The following is a 20,530-nucleotide window of genomic DNA, read 5'->3' as shown; positions in this document are numbered from 1 at the left end:
TAATTCTTCCGCTCTACTCCGCACTGATTAGGCCTCCACTGGAGTATTGTGTTCAGTTCTGGGGGCCACATTTCTGGAAAGATGTGAACAAATTGGAGAAAGCCCAGAGAAGAGCAACAAAAATTATTAAAGGTCTAGAAAACATGATCTATGAGGGAAGATTGGAAAAATTGGGTTTGTTTAGTCGGGAGCAGGGAAGACTGAGAGGGGACATGATAACAATTTTCAAGTTCATAAAAGGTTGTTACAAGGAGGAGGAAGAAAAATTGTTCTCCTTAACCTCTGAGGATAGGACAAGAAGCAATGGGCTTAAATTGGAGGAGGGTTGGTTTAGGTTGGACATTAGGAAAAACTTCCTGTCAGGGTGATTAAGCACTGGAATAAATTGCCTGGGGAGGCTGTGAAATCTCCATCACTGGAGACTTTTTTAAGACCGGTTAGACAAACACCTGTCAGGGATGGTCTAGACAATACTTAGTCCTGCCATGCAATGCATGGGACTAGACTAGATGACCTCTTGAGGTCCCGATTCTCTGATTCTATGATCCTAGCAGATGATCCACATTCTATGCTGCAAAGGAAGGTGAACCCAGCCAATCTGACCTGGAGGGAAAATTCCTTCTCAATGTCAAAAATGGAGATCAGCTTGACCCCGAAGCATGTGAGCAAGACACACCTGCCAAGTATCTAAGAAAGAGCATTCTCTGTATCACCTCAGAGAACTGGTCCACCCTGTGCTATGTCCTGTCTCCAGTTGTGGCCAATCACTGATACTTCAGAGGGAGGTGGGGGGGGGGGGGGGGAACAAAATAGATCTGGCCAATTGGATATCAGGGAAAAATATTCCTCCCTGACACATGCTGGCAAATGGCTAATGCCCTGAAGCATGAAAGCTGATTATAGTAATTAATGATAGATACCTTGCATTCCTTTCAGATTTTACTCTTTAGTAATGTTGAACCAGATGACTTACATTAGTGTATATATTCCATTAGAAAATTACACCCTGGTCTGAAACAGAGAAATAAACTTTTGTGTCCGATGTGAAATATACCATTAAAGGAACTATATATTAGTTAAATAAGGAATGTACATTTATTTGGCCAAATCAATCCCAGTGTAACTCCATTTTCTCTGAAGGGCACTGAGGAGGAATTAGGTCCCAAATGCTCAGTATTACATGATGCCATACCCAAATGTAATTGGCTACCCAGAGCATCTGATTTTAGAAGTTGTAGTAAAAATGACTAAAAACAGATCCAGAAAACAGCAATTCATTTAGATTAAGAACATTTAAAAACTGTTTAAATAACATCTCCGGATTTATTATCAAAAGTGGCATATAAGAAATTTAACACCCGATCCAAAGCCCATTAATGCTCCCATTGATTAAATGGTCTTTGGAGCAGGTTCTCTGGCCCCAGTCCTGGAGAGATTTATGCACATGCTTAGTTTTAAGCATGTGAGTAATTCCATTTAAATCAATGGGACCATTCACATGATCAGAGTAGGATCAGGCCCTGAGAGCGTAGGGGAGAGTTCTTTTCCAGAATTGTTATTGTTACTGTGCTCTCCACGTTTTACTATGGCATCATCCAAATGCCGGCTGAATACTGATGGTGATCATTACATTAGGTAGTGATTTGCTTTTTAATTAGGGAGAAAAATGGGAGTCAATTGGGATTTGATATAACATGGCTAATTTAATTAGTTTTATTTTTATCTTGTTCATTCTCTTCTAATAATCATTCAGACTATGGGTATTTGGGCTACAAAAATCTATCTCCTTCTTTGCTGTCAGGAGCTAAGTAAAGTTGTGTTCTGCAGTGTTTGAACATTTGACGGTTTGCTGGATCAAACCATTTTTCATAGTATAGCTATATTTCAGAGCTGTATACCCTGTCAGAAAATGTTTTGACCAAAGATTGCCATTGAATGGGTACATACAGAGTGAAATTCATCCCTATATGGAGGAGCAACGTAAGGCCTATCAGTCATTTAAGTCCCAGTTTGAAGTTGAAGTAGTGGCACATAGGCCTTGAGATATCCTTCTGCACAAGGGTGAATTTCACCCAGTACCCCCCTTACAGCTGATTGGATCCTTTGGTGTGCACATTTAGACACATCCTGGCTCATTATTTTACACTTTTTCATGAATGAAAGAACAATCATGGAGAGAGCAAAATATATCAATACTTCCCAAAGAAAGTCCCTTAGAGAAATCACAGTCAGACTATGGACCTGCTTCTCTAGCACAGAGTCACACTGTTTTCAGTGGGAATCGGTGTGGATTTTCAGTAGGAATCCCTTGATAGGACTGAGGCCCATAATTTGATTTGTTTCAGGAAATACCTTTGCTATTTGATAGGTGAGATCAGCTTTGCAATTTGTGACATAGCACTGAGATAAATCTGAAAAATAGCTCCATGGTATTATGTATATTATACAGACACTTTAATGGGTGATTGACAATTAATTGTCACATTCCTACTGAGCTAGAATCTTGAAATTTGGTACAACATTGAGTAGAAACAGAGTAAAGACCTGATGAACTGGCCCTATTTAAATTCGCACAACTCACAAAAACAAAAAATGAAGATCAACATAAAAGAAACTCATTTTACATACATCTCCACACTACACAGTGATAGATCATTAAAATACGGTATGTAAGAACTTGACAACTATAATACAGTGCTGTGGTTATATTAGATTCTGAAGGCAATATCACAACCTATACTCTCCAGTATTTTTTTCTGCAATAATATGCAAATATTGAAGGCTCACAAAGCTTTGTTCTCTTTGCTTCCCCCATGTTTGGCAAGTTGTTCATCCACCTGATACAAATAATCCCAAAGTTTAGAGAACAGCAAAACCGTATGAACTTTTTCTGAGAACAACTTTATCATATGTTGCATGAAAATATTACAGGGCTATGGGGTGGTCCAATTTAAAGTTCAGCTCATGAGTATTTACAATACAACATAAGTTAAATAAATGGATAAGTGGATTCTACGAACAGCTTTACCATCTGCTGCACAAAAGAGAGAGCAAGAGAGAAGAAAGAAAAGAAAAATGAGCTCCATCTGCTGAAGTCTGCTATGGGGTGGTCATGCTAAAACATTTGGCACAGAATATGTTTAAAATTAAACAGTCAAAGTTTATATTCTGAACTCTTTTTGAAACCCTGTTTAACTCAACTGTAGCTGCCTATTGTTACTTCATACAAACAGGAGAATATTTCTGCAATACTTTGGGCTCAGCCATGAGTAATTCTTTGTATCCAGGGAGGGGCATAAGAGAGTTCTTTACCCACATCTCCAGAGGCTGTACAGAGTGAGAACAGCTGTCTATGGGCTCCTACTTCCCATTCCATGAATGTGGGAAGGAAGTAGACAGTCAGGCACAGAGAGGGATGGACCTCAGACCCCACTATTCTGGCCTGACCCAATGTGCCAAAGATATTGCAAATGGAGAAGTAATCTTTCCCAGCAAAATGGATGGCACAGATTATGTCCTGTGAGGAATAAGGGATTATACAGGAACCCAACTGTAACCCTAAGAGTCACAATCTGTTTCTTAGCCTGTTACTGCAGGGTTACAATTCAGCCCATAGAGTTTCTTTCCAGTTTTTTGGGGAAAGAAAAATTAGGGAAAGGTGAGAAAATAGTAGAAAATCATGCCTTGATCCTGCAAACAGTTATGCATATACTTAACTTTCTACATGTGGGCTATCCCAGGAATGACTCTTTGCTGAGCTCAGATATGCACTTGAACAGTCCCTAAAATCTGAGCATTTGGGGATCTAGCAGAAGCCCCAAAACAAAGCTGTCACTCCACCAGAGATACTCCTCTTCATCAAAGAACATTCTGACTCAGAGGCCTGTAGCATTTGTACCGGAAGATAAACAGAATGGGGCATGGTTTAAACCAAGAATTGGACAATTTAGCCCTATACACTAGTTATCCACATATTCCTTGTTGAAATAAACAGCTTTGAGATCCCTAGGTGGGAAGCCTTATATAAAGTAAAACTTATAGGGGGAGATTTTCAAAGACACAAATGGCAGTTAGGCCCCTAACCCCTGTTGAAATTCAATGGCAGGCACATAACTGCTATTTGTGCCTTTATATATATTTATTATTATTACTATTATTATATCAGAATAGTTTGCTGCATGAACACAATATAAACTATGTACTTGCTAGAATAAACAATGAACAAATCTTCTTATATAGTTAATACAAGCTCTCTGGCTACCCTGGAATTTATACAGCTTTCACCTAGCTTAGAAATGTAAAAACAAAATCCAGCACTCAGATCATGTGGTGGGGTTTGTGATTGTGACACTTCCTGGAACTCGGTTCACATAAATAATTCCACTCTCCTTTATAGGTAGTTTTTTCATTGGTGACTGCTACACTATGGAGATAAATGAAGTCTATCAAGTAATTCAAGTGTAACTCATTAAAAGTTACTATTGCAAACTTAATTTGTACTGCATATTATTTCATAGGTGCATAAAACTCAGGATTCTGATAAAAAAAGGACATGATTTCACCCTTTGCCCAAAACTTAAACTATTGACATGTCAAACTTCTTTGAGGTTAAAAATAGTTTCCTTCGACTATCCCATTATTTTGGGATTTTCATTCACCTCCTGAACTTCCTGGTTCTCATCTGGGCTAGAAATAGAAAAAAATCACAACACTGGAAGATTTATCTTTGGTATCTCTAGCCCAGTTTTGCAGATTCAAGTGGTGCACAGCATTCTGATCAGACTCGGAGAAGGCTCTGTGCTTCTGAGTGCTTAACCCAATTGAACTGAACGGTCAAACTTTTTCAGATTTGCACATCACTAATCATACCGTGTATGTATGAAAAAACAATACACCTGTGTGTAAATCACATATACAAACTGCAAGCTTCTTTTACCAAGATGCATGCCTCAGCAAGGAGCATGCCTCATTGAAAAGAAAGCCTTACTCACCAGATCAGATCTTCAGCTGTTGTAATTCAGTGGAGCTCCAATGAAGTCTCTGGATTAACTTTGGTGGAGTTATGCCGATTTACACAAACTGAGGATCTGATCCACAGTATCATGCTCTCAGTTTTGCCTGGGCCATACCACAGATGAGGAGCCAAGCACAATACCTCCCTGAGCACCCCAGTGCAAATGGTAATGGCGCAGCTGACAAAGTGAGACAGTCAGGTGATAGGTAAGTCCATGTCCCTGTCTCCTCTCTGTCCCTTTGAGGGTCCTTGCAGCTCCTCAGCACAGGGAGGGCAGTTGGGACATGCCCCTGTGCAGGAGACAGCATCTCTAAAGTCCTTTTACAATCTGCCCCTGTGTATTGTGCATTGTTAGAGAGACAAAGTGCATGAGGTAGCATCTTTTATTGGATCAACTTCTGTTGATGAAAGAGACAAGCTTCTGAGCAACCCAGAGCTCTTCTTCAGGTCTGAGCTCATGCATTCTTAGGCCTGGTCTACACTAGGAGGTTATGTCGAATTTAGCAGTGTTAAATCGAATTAACCCTGCACCCGTCCACACAACGAAGCTATTTAGTTCGACATAGAGGTCTCTTTAATTCGATTTCTGTACTCCTCCCCGATGAGGGGAGTAGCGCTAAATTCAACATGGCCATATCGAATTAGGGTAGGTGTGGATGGAATTCGACGCTAATAGCTCCGGGAGCTATCCCACAGTGCACCACTCTGTTGACGCTCCGGACAGCAGTCCGAGCTCGGATGCTCTGACCAGCCACACAGGAAAAGCCCCTGGAAAATTTGAATTCCTTTTCCTGTCTGGCCAGTTTGAATCTCATTTCCTGTTTGGACATCGTGGCGAGCTCAGCAGCACTGGCAACGATGCAGAGCTCTCCAGCAGAGGTGACCATGCAATCGTAGAATAGAAAGAGGGCCCAGCATTGACTGATCGGGAAGTCTTGGATCTGATCGCTGTGTGGGGCGATGAGTCCGTGCTTTCGGAGCTGCGATTGAAAAAACAGAATGCGAAGATCTACGAGAAGATCTCAAAAGCCATGACGGAGAGAGGATACAGCTGGGATGCAACGCAGTGCCGCGTGAAAATCAAGGAGCTGAGACAAGCGTACCAGAAGACCAAAGAGTCAAACGGACGCTCCGGATCCCAGCCCCAGACATGCCGTTTCTACGAGGCACTGCATTCCATTCTAGGTGCGGCCGCCACCACTACCCCACCACTGACCGTGGACTCTGAGGATGGGATATTGTCGACGGCTGCTTCCTCGGAGATGTTAGCGGATGGGGAAGATGAGGAAGGAGATGAGGAGGATGAGGCAGTCGACAGCGCTTACAACGCTGATTTCCCTGACAACCACGATCTCTTCATCACCCTCACGGAGATCCCCTACCAACCCTCCCCAGGCGTTAACCCGGACCCTGAATCAGGGGAAGGATCAGTCGGTAAGTGTTTTAAACATGTAAACATTTATTTTGAACAGAACAGGAATATTAACAATGGGTTTTTCATGATTAGTTTGCCCTAGGCTCTTAACGTTTTAGTCCTTGGCAGTGCAACTACTGCAAAAGAATCTAACAATGTCCGGTTTATCATGATTAGTTTGCCCTAGGCGCTCTACTTTTTAGTCCTTGCCAGTGCAGCTACTGGAAAATAAGGTCAATATGTCTGGGGATAGAGCTGAAATCCTCATGGGACATCTCCACGAAGCTCTCCTGGAGGTAATTGGAAAGCCTTTGCATGAGGTTCCTGGGGAGAGCGGCCTTATTGCGTCCTCCGTGGTAGGAAACTTTTCCGCGCCAGGCTATCATCAAGTACTCTGGGATCATTGCCTCGCAGAGCATGGCGGCATACGGCCCTGGTTTTTGCTGGCTTTCACGCAGCATGCGGTCTTTCTCTGTGTCAGAAATCCTCATCAGAGTGATGTCGCTCATGGTGACCTGCATTGAATTAGGGGAATGTTAGTATTGGGACTGCTTGCCTGTTCCTTTACATAACTGTAACCGGCGGTTTACAGCCACGCCGTGGAGGCAGGAGAGGGGCAGCATACAGGGATCTTTCCCGGGGACAGCCGCGAGGGGGTGGGACAGGGGCAGAGTTCATGCTTGCCGGATTGCCGGCAGCAGGAACTGGCCAACGCTAGGAGCATTGCTTTGAACGTGAAAGGAGGGCACTGCTATAAATTAAGTTTTAAGCAGCCAAAAGTCTACGGCTTACCATGTCAGCCTGCTACCCGAATTCCTCTGTCCTGCCCCGCTTGTCTGATCTCCACTGTAAGACCCCAGGCAGTGAATGGGAAGGCCGAAAATTCGACCTTGTCCTGAGTGTGCATGTGATAGGTGCTGTGCATGGTCTTGTTCACAGAGAAAGACTATGTTCTTTGTTCACAAAAATGTATCTGTGTGAGGAATTCACTCCCTTTTTCCCATCCCACAGCTGCGACTGTCTCCCGACCTACCCCGGCATCCCCCTCCCAGAGGCTGGCGCAGAATAGGCGGAGAAAGAAAAGGACACGGGACGACATGTTCTCAGAACTTATGGGCTGCTCCCGAGCCGAGGCGGCCCAGCAGACCCAGTGGAGGGAGAACATGTCGCAATACCAGCGATCACACAGCGAACGGGAGGACAGGAGGCGGCAGGAAGACCAGCAGGCGACTCAAACGCTGCTTGGACTAATGAGGGAGCAAACGGACATGCTCCAGCGCCTTGTGGATGTTCTGCAGGACCGGAGGCAGGAGGACAGAGCCCCGCTGCAGTCTATCTCTAACCGCCCTCCCCCGCCACAAAGTCCCATACCCCCCTCACCCAAAGTCCCAAGAAGGAGGGGCGGCAGGGGCCATGAAAACTGTCACTCCACCCCTGCAGACTGCTCAAGTACCAGAAGGCTCTCATTCCCAAAAATTTGATAAGTCCTTTCCTTCCCGCCTCACCCAAGCCCCCGTCCCAGTTTCATCCCCTATCTGTGTAGTTGCTAATAAAAAATATGTTTCTGTTAATTACTGTTTCCGTCATGTTCTTTTAGAGGAGAGTGTGTTTGAAGGGGGGGAAGGGGGTTGGTAATTGGAGAGGACAGTCACCTTTACCAGGGTACAGACACGGGGGCAGGTTCAGCAGAAGGTCACACACACATTGCAGTCACTAGGCACCCTGGTCAGTCTCTGTGGACTCTGTGTGTGGGGGCTATGTGACTTTGTGGCAGGGGAGGGTGGTTAGAGATCTTATGCAGCGGTCCTTAGCCTGGATCACAGAGCCACGCAGCAGGGGATCTGTAACCGTCCTCCCCCGCCACAAAGTCACATAGCCCCCACACACAGAGTCCCGAAAAGGAGGGGTGGCAGGCTCCGTTGAAACAACCAGTCCACCACTGCAGACCGCTCTAGGAGCAGGAGCCTGTCATTCCTCGAGTTTAGAAGCTTCCTTTCCATCACTACGCCCGCTCGCCACCACAGTCTGCGTCTCAGTTTCAACACTTTACCGCAAAATCCGTAATAAAGAAAATGGTGTTAATTAACAAAGTTCCATTTATTTTATTTTTAAACGTGTGTTGGAAGGGGGGGAACGGGGTATGTAACTGGAGAGGATAGTCAACATTAACTGGGTAAAGAAACGGGGGCAGGTTCAGCTTCTCTTTAAACAAACTTAATAGTCACAGGTTACCCTGCTCACTGAGGAACCTAGCTTTCAAAGCCTCCTGGATGCACAGCGCATCCCGCTGGGCTCTTCTAATCGCATGGCTGTCTGGCTGGGCGTAATCAGCAGCCAGGCGATGTGCCTCAACCTCCCACCCCGCCATAAAGGTCTCCCCCTTGCTCTCACAGAGATTGTGGAGCACACACCAAGCTGCAATAACAATGGGGATATTGGTTTCGCTGAGATCAGAGCGAGTCAGTAAGCTTCTCCAGCTCCCCTTGAGACGTCCAAAAGCACACTCCACCACCATTCTGCACTTGCTCAGATGGAAGTTGAAGAGTTCTTTTTCACTGTCCAGGGCACCTGTATAGGGCTTCATGAGCCAGGGCATTAGCGGGTGGGCTGGGTCCCCGAGGATCACTATAGGCATCTCCACATCCCCAACAGTTATTTTGTGGTTCGGGAAGTAAATACCTTCCTGCAGCCATCTAAACAGACCAGAGTTCCTGAAAACACGAGCGTCATGAACCTTGCCCGGACATCCGACGTTGATGTTGGTAAAACGTCCCCTATGGTCCACCAGTGCTTGCAGCACCATTGAAAAGTAGCCCTTTCTGTTAATGTACTGGCTGGCCTGGTGGTCCGGTCCCAGGATAGGGATGTGAGTTCCATCTATAGCCCCACCGCAGTTTGGGAATCCCATCGCGGCAAAGCCATCTATGATGACCTGCACGTTTCCCAGGGTCACTACCTTTGACAGCAGTAGCTCAACGATTGCGTTGGCTACTTGCATCACAGCAACCCCCACGGTAGATTTGCCCACTCCAAAGTGGTTCGCGACTGACCAGTAGCTTTCTGGCGTTGCAAGCTTCCAGAGGGCTATGGCCACTCGCTTCTGGACAGTCAGGGCTGCTCGCATCCGGGTGTCCTTGCGCTTCAGGGCAGGGGACAGCAACTCACAAAGTTCCAGGAAAGTTCCCTTCCGCATCCTAAAGTTTCGCAGCCACTGTGATTCATCCCAGACCTGCAGCACTATGCGGTCCCACCAGTCCGTGCTTGTTTCCCGGGCCCAGAATCGCCGTTCCACAGCATCAACATGACCCATTGCCACCATGATGTTCACGGCGCGGGGTCCCGTGCTTTGTGAGAGGTCTGTGCCCCTCTCAGACTTAATGTCCTCACCGCGCTGCCGTAGCTTCCTCGCCCGATTTCTCAGCATCTGACTCTGAAAAAGGTGGACGATAAGGTGCGAGGTGTTGACAATGGCCATAACTGCAGCGATGATCACAGCGGGCTCCATGCTCGCAGTGCTGTGGCGTCCGCGTTGTCACTCACCAGAAAAGTGCACGAACTGATTGCCCGCCGGCGCTTTCAGGGAGGGAGGGCGGGAGTGATGGTTGAATGACGACAGTTACCCAAAACCACCCTCGACACATTTTTTGCCCCAGCAGGCATTGGGGGCTCGACCCAGAATTCCAACGGGCAGCGGGGACTGCGGGAACTGTGGGATAGCTGCCCACAGTGCACCGCTTCCAATGTCGACGCTTGCCCCGTTAGTGTGGACTCACAAAGTCGAATTACTGTCCTTAGTGTGGATACACACGTTTGACTTTGTAATATCGGTTCCACTAATTCGATTTAAGTAAAATCGAACTACTCTCGTAGTGTAGACATACCCTTAGGTATTTATTTTGGAGGTTTTTTACCCTATGAATAGCATTGAAAGAATCTGGCATAAAAAAAAAAAGGGCTTTGATCCTGTCCATGGGTATGGGAATTCATTGGGGCATCTGCATGCAGGATTGGGGCCACAGGGATTTAGCAGGAGTTTTTCACCTGTTGTTCATAAAAACAATTATTAATTGACCAGATTTACTTCTTGATTGAAGAGGCATTTTAAAAGTTCCCTGTGGATGAAATGCACAACCGTGCAGAAGGTCTGTACCGCTTAAGTCCCATTTACACCCTAGGCTAGAGCTTAAGTAGGATTTATGGGGTGCATAGTCCTTGTGTGGCAATTGTTTACAGGTGAATGCCACCTTGTATGTATAAATCTAGTGATTATCCAATACAGCTAGTGTAAATCAGCAGTGTTCCAATGAAATCAATCTGGCTCACAGTTGGGTTCTTTCTGTTGTTATTTCAGTGCTGACATCTATTTGTTCTGAGTGAACTGAGATGTTTGCTCAATTCAGAAAACATATTTCAATATGGCTTTGTTTTAAAACATACTATTAATACAGTATTGTACTATGCCTCTAACAAAAGGGACAAAAAAAACCCCAAACACCTGGCATTTTCTTTCCTTTCTGTCCCTCTCCTCTTTACTAAATTAATTCCTCAAATCATTAAACCTACATAGCAGTTACTAAACATGGCCATTTGGCTAGCGCTGATGATTCAGTTACAGCATATGCCTCACAGTTGAAGATGAGGGGTCAGCCAATTTCAGATATGATGTAAGCAGGCACACCAGGTCTGAATCTGGCCCGAAGTCTCTAAACACATGATTTATGTTTCCTAGCCAGGCTTGGATTGTGTTTGTAGATGTTTTATTGTCTACTTTCCAACTGGCAGAGAGAGTCCTAGACTCATAGCAGTTAGATATGGAAATACCTATTAGATTATCCTGTGCTTCTCCCTGCCAGAAGGGGGATTGTTCCCTAGACTACATTTGCTAAGGCTTTGTCCAGTCTGGTTTTAAAATTCTTATGTGATGGGGTTTTCACAACCTTCCTAGGGAGACTTTTCCAGAGCCCTCATTGTCTTCACATTCAATCTACATTTTTCCTTACATAATCCCATTGTCCCTGCTACCTCCTTGGTGGTAAAATATATCTCCCTGCCTCCTTTAGTCATCATTTAGGCAAAATGTATTTAGCACTTAGCACAAATCAGTTCCTCTGGTCTTCTTTTGTTGCTCTGCTCTGGTTTCACAATCATTGTATTTCTGGCAGTGTGATATCTTCACCTGAATGAAATATTCCATATGTAGTTGCACCAGACAGAGAGAGTAATGCCTCTGTCCTGTGAGGTGAAGCCTGTGTAGATAGCCCAGTATTGCATTGATCTTCTCTGAAGTCACATCACATTACACACTGATCTCTTGTTTGCTGCTCTCCCTGTAGGTTCACTTTCATTACTGCTTCTCAGATTTCCCCTCCTACTGAAGTTGTGTGTTTCAGGATTGTTTCCCCCCAGATGCATTAGCTTGCATTTTTCCAAGGTGATCCTCATTTTATTATTTTATGCCTATGTTCCTAATCTCTCCTGAGCCCTTTGGGTTATCATCGGTCCTCGCTGGAATTTGCAGCTCCTCCCAATTTAGTATCATCTACAAATACCATTCATGTGCTGTTTACTCCCCTCTGCCAGATCACTGAAACCTCATTCCAACATCTAAAATAATTTTGCACCTTTCAGATATGGCTGAGATATAGTCATATGACAAACCTAACACATCGGCTCCTTGGCCTAGTGTAAACAACTGCATTCTGTAACATTGTTGGATATGATTTTACTGACAGACCCTAAGAAATATTTTATTGCCGGAGTACAAGAATACCGGAGTTCGATTACTGGTTAAATCTCTCTATGGCCTTGAACAAGTTACTTCACCTCTTTGTCTCCCCCCCCCCATACCCTTGTCTATTGGGTTGAATTAGATTGTAAACTCTCTTATGATGTGTTTGTACATTGTGTTTTAGATGCTCCTGTAATAAAAATTAACCATTACATAATTAACTCTCTCATCTGTAAAATAGAGATAAAACTTAGGGTCAGAATCTGACCCCTCTTATTATTATTATTAATGTTGATTACTGTAGTGCCTATGGGCCAGCCAAGAATGGCATCCCATTGTGCTAAGCACTGTACAGAAATAGCATAGTAGACACTTCCTGCTCCAAAGAGCTTACAGTCTACACAGACAAGTCAGACACAGGGCAGGGGAAGGGGTGTAACACACAAACAGGATTACCCCAATGTAACTCCAGTCACTTATCTGCATCACAGAAGTATTTTGAGAGTAACTAGCTGTTTGCAAAGCACTTTGAAGATGCAATCACTATTTAAGGGCTAAGTATTATTTTTATTCATTTATAAAGTTGTTTGTTAAAGGTGAAATGGGAGTGAGAGGGTGGGAATTAAAACACCTGAACATAAAATGTGCACAATCCTTCCTTAACCAATAGGAGTAAAAGTCAAGGGTGAGACTGCAGAAATATTAGATATTCTACCCACAATACTATTCCAATCAATACTTCAGATATTTTAGTTTGCACATTCTTCATCAACCATATGCTAACAAAGCCCCCATACACTTTCCAACATTGATTACTTGTACGTGATGTTGAAAGACTTGCTTCTCATTTCTACCCTCAAGCAATAGGAAGTGTTTGTTATTCATCAGTAATTACTCAGTTCCATGAAGAATGGTAATTTTGAAATGACAGTGAAAAGGAGAGCAAAAATTGTTGTATCAGACTATGTCTTGTGAGAGGCAGGGGGATAGGACACAATGGAAAATAATGCCTGCATTGTCTTGCACAACAAATTCTACTGTTTGTTTTTTATTACTAATTTCCTAAGTTCATCATGGGTATCAATTCCATCTCCTCTGTTTATTTTGAAAAAAGCTAATAAAAATACTGCAAAAAAATCTTCCAACTGGAAGATCTAGGCCAATATTTTCCATCCAGTCTGCCCTCTTCTTGCCCATCTCTGTGGGAGTGAGGGTAGCAAACCAGTAACATCTGCACTTTTACCACCCAGGCATATAGCTGGGCTCATAACTGAGGCCAAGATGAGCATGAAGAATGGAGAAAATCTATGTGTCTGCTAAAAGTTTGTATTATGGGTGTCTGGTACACACCATGGAAATTCAACAGCCATTTTTTACAAAACCTTTTTTTAGGAAAGCAACATTGGTTAAGAAAGTGTAGTTCTAACAGATGGCCACACTTGCTGTGTTACTAAAAGCCCTGGAAAATAGTTATATGTAAATGAAACAGATAATGAGTAAAAATAAAAGGACTAAACTACCCGTCAAAGAGGTGAGTGTTAAGAGTGAATATATGTGGGATGCTGGCACACAAATCTCTGATTCTGTTGGGATTCTAAGTAACCAGTAGCAGCAGTGGTGATTAGATAGAATGGGCCAGATCCTCAGCGAGTCTACACTAGTCAATGGAGCTACACCCATTTACATCACTCAGGGATCTGACCCAGAGTTTGGCTATATGTATGCAGAGAGAAACTTACTTGGGTATATTACGACTTGATATTATGAAACATTTCCTTTTGAGATTTAACATATCCATTTATAAAGGCAAGTTGTGTACATGACATTATGCAGTGCACTTTGCATTATTTACACTCTCTGTTTGGAAAGAATCTTGAATCAAGAATACTATCTATCAGTCAAAGTCAGCAGAGGAAGAAGGTCACCAATATAAGCGATTATTCCTGTCAGAACGAGTGGGATCGTTTCCAGTCATTCCTAGTTTAGATTCAATCAATGTACATCTAGTTTAGAGTCAGACTTTTACATTCTATGTGATGCTTCCGGACTCTGTTCCCCTGTGTATCAGTTGTGACAGTGATAGCACAAGGAAACAGAAAACCATGCCTTTCGTTTTAATTTGCTTTGCTTACCACCATGCAAAAGCGACCACCTCACAGGAATTTCTGTAGGGAAGTACACTGAGGTTCTAGCTCTCTGAGCTTTTCTTGCTGACATCGGGCCGGAGGACCTGCATCAAAGATTTTTAAGGGAAGAAAAGAGGAAGCCTGAGTATTCAAAGCTATACATTTTTATTTTAGCTGTGACACTGTGTGACTGCTCCATGTCTTTTCAACAAACACTTTTCATTTTTGGTGCCAGCGATATCTGATAATAGAAATATTGTATGCAACAAGAGCATAATACTTCATACAGAGCACCTCTCCAAGCCCACCGAAAAAAGAATCCCTTTTAGTTCTGCATATCACAGATTCAGTATACTGAAGCCTGCAGCAGTTTCTGTTAATTTGAAAATATAGTTAGCCAGAATATAATTGTGGCTAATGCAGAACTGGATGGCTGTGACTGGCCTAAAATTTGTTGTCAGCAGGAAGAAGATTAATTTCATTTACTCTCTTTGTCATGTCTCACTGGTTTCCTTTTTTGCTTGTTATCTCCAGTGAGCTGCTGCTGTCACTCTCAATTCACTTTCTACTCAGTTATTTGTTATCTGAGGGATCTGTCTACACATTTTCTCAATATGACATTTTTCCTCCTCCTGAACCATAGCTGTTATCACAAAGGCTACACTGCTGTAAAAGGAGTACATGCAGTACAATGAATTTATATCAAAGTTTATAATAAGATTTACAAAATTCTGCTTCAATACCCACTCTCTAAGTACTCTAGGTGCCTAGAAATAGTTTATTTTCATTTACACAAAAGGAGCAGTGATAAGGAATAAGAGGATGTACCACTGGGTTCTTTAGTTTCAATCCCCTTACTTGTCATGGGTATAGGAAATCCTGCAGAAATACAGCGAGCCCCTCCACATTTTCACCATACTGCAGTACATTTATTTTGGTCTAGATCATTCCTGTAGGATTATCCATGCAAAAGGGAGCCAGGTGTGAACATTCCTATCCCCCCCTTGGAACAGACACCATAGAGAGCTCTGCACAGGGTCAGAGTTCTATTGCTGTGAAGGAGCAAGATCGATGGGCCACGGTGAGGGGCCAGATTGTTCCTCCACACAGGACACCAGAAGAGGAGCTGTCATACTGCTATATAGTCTGAGACTACATTAAGGATGAGCCGAAGTGCTTTGCTGAATTGAGGCTTTTAACAGTTGGGCTCCCACAAGGACACTGATTATACTGTTTAACCAAGTATGCAGCTATGTTAAAGGGCCTATTCTTCTCATGAAGCATGAAGGATTTACCTGAATAATTACCATCAGTGCTAATGGAAGCTTTGAAGGTAAGAATGATGACATTTTGGTGCTTAGAAACTCTGCATATTTGTTTTGTTTTGTTATTTTATACAGAGCATGATCTTATGTTCCATATATGTCAATATACATAGCAATGTGTGCTAAGGAAGGACAGTCTAGTCTACCTTACCTTTAACTTTGTCCTTCTTTGGCGAGTTTCAGTAAGAGCCATAACATTCATTTGATGAAGTTTGTATGGTTTGTTTATTTTACTAAAGTGGCTGGCTGAGATGAAGGCAGCTGGGACACTAAGGGAATTAGCCAGCTGGTGAGTATCTCTGGGGTACCTCTGTCTTACTGCTATTGATTAGCTTGGGGGGGGGGGGGGCAAAAGAATACCACTTTCAGTGCTGTGCTGGGAACTTGCCATGAAGACTGGTAGGACTCTGGTCTGGTTGCTGTGTTTTGGAACCTAGGCTTGAATGCTGACTGTTTGGGCTAGGTTGCCCTGCAGTTAGGTGTATTAGCACCTGCTTTTTACCAGGTGGTACTTTGAAGGGCTCTAGCAAGCAAGAGCAGTGCAGCTTGTGATTGGATAGGCCAGTGATCAGAGGTGGCTGAGTGAGAGGGGTCGAGTCACCCATTCCAGCTGTGTGTGTGGGGCCCAGACTTTAAAAAGCATGCAGGCCTCCAGGGGCTGGTAAGATGAAGGCAACTGGGAGACAAAGGTTAGGCAGTCAGTTTGCCAGTGGAGGAAGGCAGGGAGATAGGTTTGTGGGGAGGGGATTGGGTGTTTGTTTTTTGTTTCCTTAATTTGCACATACTCTACAAGGAAGAACACATCAGGGGAGGAAAATGACGTGTCACCAACAACACTGCTAGCTCTTCCTCTGCCTGCACCTCTTGGGGCCACTGCCAGATTTGCATCCTGACCCTAGAGACTTCCACCAAGGCCTTGCTCTTGACTTGCTGGGAATGTGGCCTGCACATCTCCACTGATGAAAGGTGGGCAGGGGAACCACCTGGTGTGAGAGGTGTCTGTTGGTGGAGTTTTTCAGGAAGCAGGTAAGAGCTACAGGAGGAGGTGATTCATGTGCATAACATCCAGGAGCACAAGGATTTCATCAACGGGATGTACATGGAGACATGTGGGATGGAGGATGCTAGCCAGCTACAGAGGACTACAGCAACACCAGAGGAGGAAAAACTGGCTACTCTGTGAGGAGAAGACTGGCTACAGGCCACCGCCTGCAGTAGACAGTTGCTCCATCCTCTGCCCATGTACCTATCCATAGACGTGAAGAACCATACGCTGTATTGGCAGCAGGAGGTGAGGACCAGACCCCAGTGGCTGAGAAGGAGAAGCCAGGAGTGTCATATGTACAACATGGGAGGTAACTGTCCCACTCTACTTGGCACTGGTGAGGGAGTACTGTGTCTAATAATTGGAGAGAATCCAGAGGAGAGCAACAAAAATGATAAAAGTTTTAGAAAACCTGACCTATGAAGAAAAGTTAAAAAACCCTGGGGATGTTTGATCTTGAGAAAAGAAGACCAAGGAGGACCTTATAACAGTCTTCATGTATGTTAAGGGCTGTTATAGAGAGGCCGACCATCAATTATTCTCCACGTCCACTGAAAGTAGGACAAAAAGTAATGGGCTTAATCTGCAGCAGGAGAGATTTAGGCTAGATATTAGGAAATACTTTCTAACTACAAAGGTAGTTAAGCTGTGGAATAGGTTTCCAAGGGAGGTTGTGGAATCTCCATCATTGGAGGCTTTTAAAAACAGGTTGAACACCTGTCAGGGATGGTCTAGGTTCACTTGGTCCACAACTCAACACGGGGGCTGCACTTGATGACTTCTCAACGTCCTTTCTAGCCCTACATTTCTATGATTCTATGAAACCTAATGAGTCAATTATTTTGAATGGTGTGATAAGATAGGTGTTAGAGCAAGGGAAGAGTTGGTGTCATATGTTGATGCTGTTGGGAATCAAACTACAGTTTCAGATAAAGCGGTAAATGAAAACCCATATTGAGGGGAGTAAATTTTAGTTACCGTACTTTAAAGCTATAATTTAAGCTGCAAGAAAAATAAAAATAGCATATACAAAGGAAAACACTATTGTTTATTTGTATTGCTTGTTACTGTACAAACATTTAACAAAAAGACAGCTCCTACCCCAAAGACCTTTCAATTTAAGCACAGGACAAGAACAGGTAGACAATAAAAGGACTAGGGCAAGAAGTACACAAGATAACAGTGAGATAATTTTGATAAGCAATAGTCACAGTGCTACCTAATCATTGATACCTTTATTAGCAAGTTCTTATATATCTCCTAATGAGAAAAATGTGTAATTTCTCTGGAGCACACTGTCTTTTTTGTTTGGTTTCAAAGAATAGTAGCAACCATATACTTTACAAATATCAAAGTAACTGGATGTTAATATCTAATTTTGGTGATTTTACCTAACTTAAATGCCAAACTGCCATGTTTTGTTTTAACGATAAGAAGCCTACATTCTGATAAATCTCTGATTCAGAATATTTGTATATGATCAAAAATTTGAAGAGTTTTAAAAAATTACTAAGTGTTGGAATGTGAGTTGGACTTTATGTCTGCTCATGGGCATACAGAAGGGTAAGAGCACCAAGAGTTACCTGGTCCTTGGATTTGGGCACAAGCAAGTAAACTGGTGCTGTTTGCCCATTAATCACCCCCCAGAACAGATGGACAGAGAATGGATGGGGAGTAAGCAGTGACTTGGTCCCCTCAACGTATCAGCCATCGCAGTTGAACAGTGCAGAGGGAGGAGTAATTTGTTGCTGGTATAGCTCAAAGGGGAAGGTGGAAGGGAAGCCCTACACTGCTCCTGGGATGGTGCACCAAAATGCTGCCTCTACAAGAGGTTCCTGGAAAAGCCACAGTCTAGCCCTAAAGTTATGAATCCCTACCATTGTCCATGATGACTGGAGATTTTTTTGTCTCAGCATTAATTTCACCATGCTTTAAAAAAATAAATCTGGTCTCTCTTCAAGCACAAGATAGATATTTTCTGTTGCATGGAAGTGGTAGCTTTATTACCTTAAAAATGTTAAATATATGCTGCATATAAAAAAATATGTTATCAGTAAGAAACAGACACTGCTTTTATGGTTTTCTCTGCAGGTACATATCGATCCCAACATATGTCACACACATAAGCACATTCTCAAAGTAATCTGGGAAGCTAGCACTACCAAATAAATGTAGAAATGGCTCATTTTTCAATCATAAAGAATATAGCAGGGGATGTAAAAACTAAACATAGCTGCAAATGAAACAATATGACAAGGATTGCTCTTTTAGGTAAAGAGCATTAGTGAAGTTCAACTGACAAAATAAATGTCTATACCCAGTGACTACAATAAATAGAGAGATTAGGGCATGGCATTTTCCATCCTTTGCTTAACATGACCAAGTTGATACTATTACAGAAGGATCATCGTAACCAGCACTAACGTTTCTCTGCTTTAATGCACTATTCAATTTCACTTTTGTAATGACTTTAGGTGCCACTCATGCTGTTAACACACACACACAAACCAACCACTTTTTTTTTCCCCCCTTCAAATTGTGGTCTAGAGACTATCTTTGTTTTGCAGCTTTTAAGCAAGCTAGCAAAACTCAGGGCTTTCCAGGGTTTTCCCACAAATGTCTATTCATTTGTTTGCCATTTTCACTTACCATCAACAACATCATTGTTTGGGGAAGAGATCTTATTGCTGAAACAGAGTTTTCATCATACTTGATCCAAGCATGCAGAGAAGTGTCTGATCCCATATAGCTGAAGATTTCATGCTTGATATTCATCTAATTCTAGTTTAGGCATTTAATAATTTAATCCTCTCTTCTTATGGAAAACACTTTCTTGACATATTCACTAGAGTCAGTATGAGAATGGTACACAGGAATGAAACATTTTTGTAAAAAAATTGATTTTTTTTTTTTTACAATTTTAGGAATTTTCTCTTCACATATAAGAAACAAAAAATCCAATTCTTATGGGCCCCAAAGTAGCAGATAATTACTTTAAAAACCACAATTAAGTCTGAGAGAGCAGAAATAAAAGATTCATTTACACTAAGAATGAATGAATTAGCTTTGTGTGTGGCTGTTAGGAGTTTGGAATGTTAAAATAAATCACATAGGAAATGGATTAGTGGACAGTGTGCAGGTGAAGAAATCAAAGGAACCAGATAATAAATTAATAACAAATGCATTTATTTATTACATGGGTCCACAATTTATCATATATCTATCACCACCACGTATGTGTTGTGCAGTAAAAATCTACTGGGGGTGTTCCAGTTAAAGGTACCATAATTCTTAAAGTAGAGACACATCATTTAATTATAAATCATCATTATTATTATTTATTGTTTCTCTCCCCCTCCCCCCATTTCATTTCTTTCTCTCTTTTCCCCTTTTGATTAAAAACAAATCAAGGTAATTAAATGAAAAACAAATTGAAGTGGAGATACCCCAAAATAATCACAAAATTATAAAAGTTAGTTTCCTGCACCTTTAATTTTCCCATTTTGCACATAAGGTGTATGCAGTGGACTAAGCAAAGGACAGGAAGCCAAGAACACATATATTACCTATTCCTGGTCCTCAAACTGACTCTGTGTTTGGCCCTGGCCCTGGTCACTGAGAACGTGTGTACTTCAGTTTACTCAGCTTTAAAATGGTGATAGTAATGCCCTATACTCCGAGCTTTGTAAAGAACTCAGAATCTGATTGCCCTTCCTTCAGAAATACCTGTGCAGGCCATCAAAAATCTCTGTGAGCTTCTCTATTCACAGCTTTCTCCGCAGCTGTTCCATTGTGGGGCTAGTCCTCATATTGCGCATGGATTGCAGGGTTCCATCAGGTGGCCAAGGTCATTTACACACAAGCACTGTGCCCCCAAG

The sequence above is a fragment of the Emys orbicularis genome, chromosome 1 (assembly GCF_028017835.1).
Source record: "Emys orbicularis isolate rEmyOrb1 chromosome 1, rEmyOrb1.hap1, whole genome shotgun sequence".
In the NCBI taxonomy this organism is placed as follows: domain Eukaryota; kingdom Metazoa; phylum Chordata; order Testudines; family Emydidae; genus Emys; species Emys orbicularis.
This window is presented reverse-complemented; position numbering follows the sequence as displayed.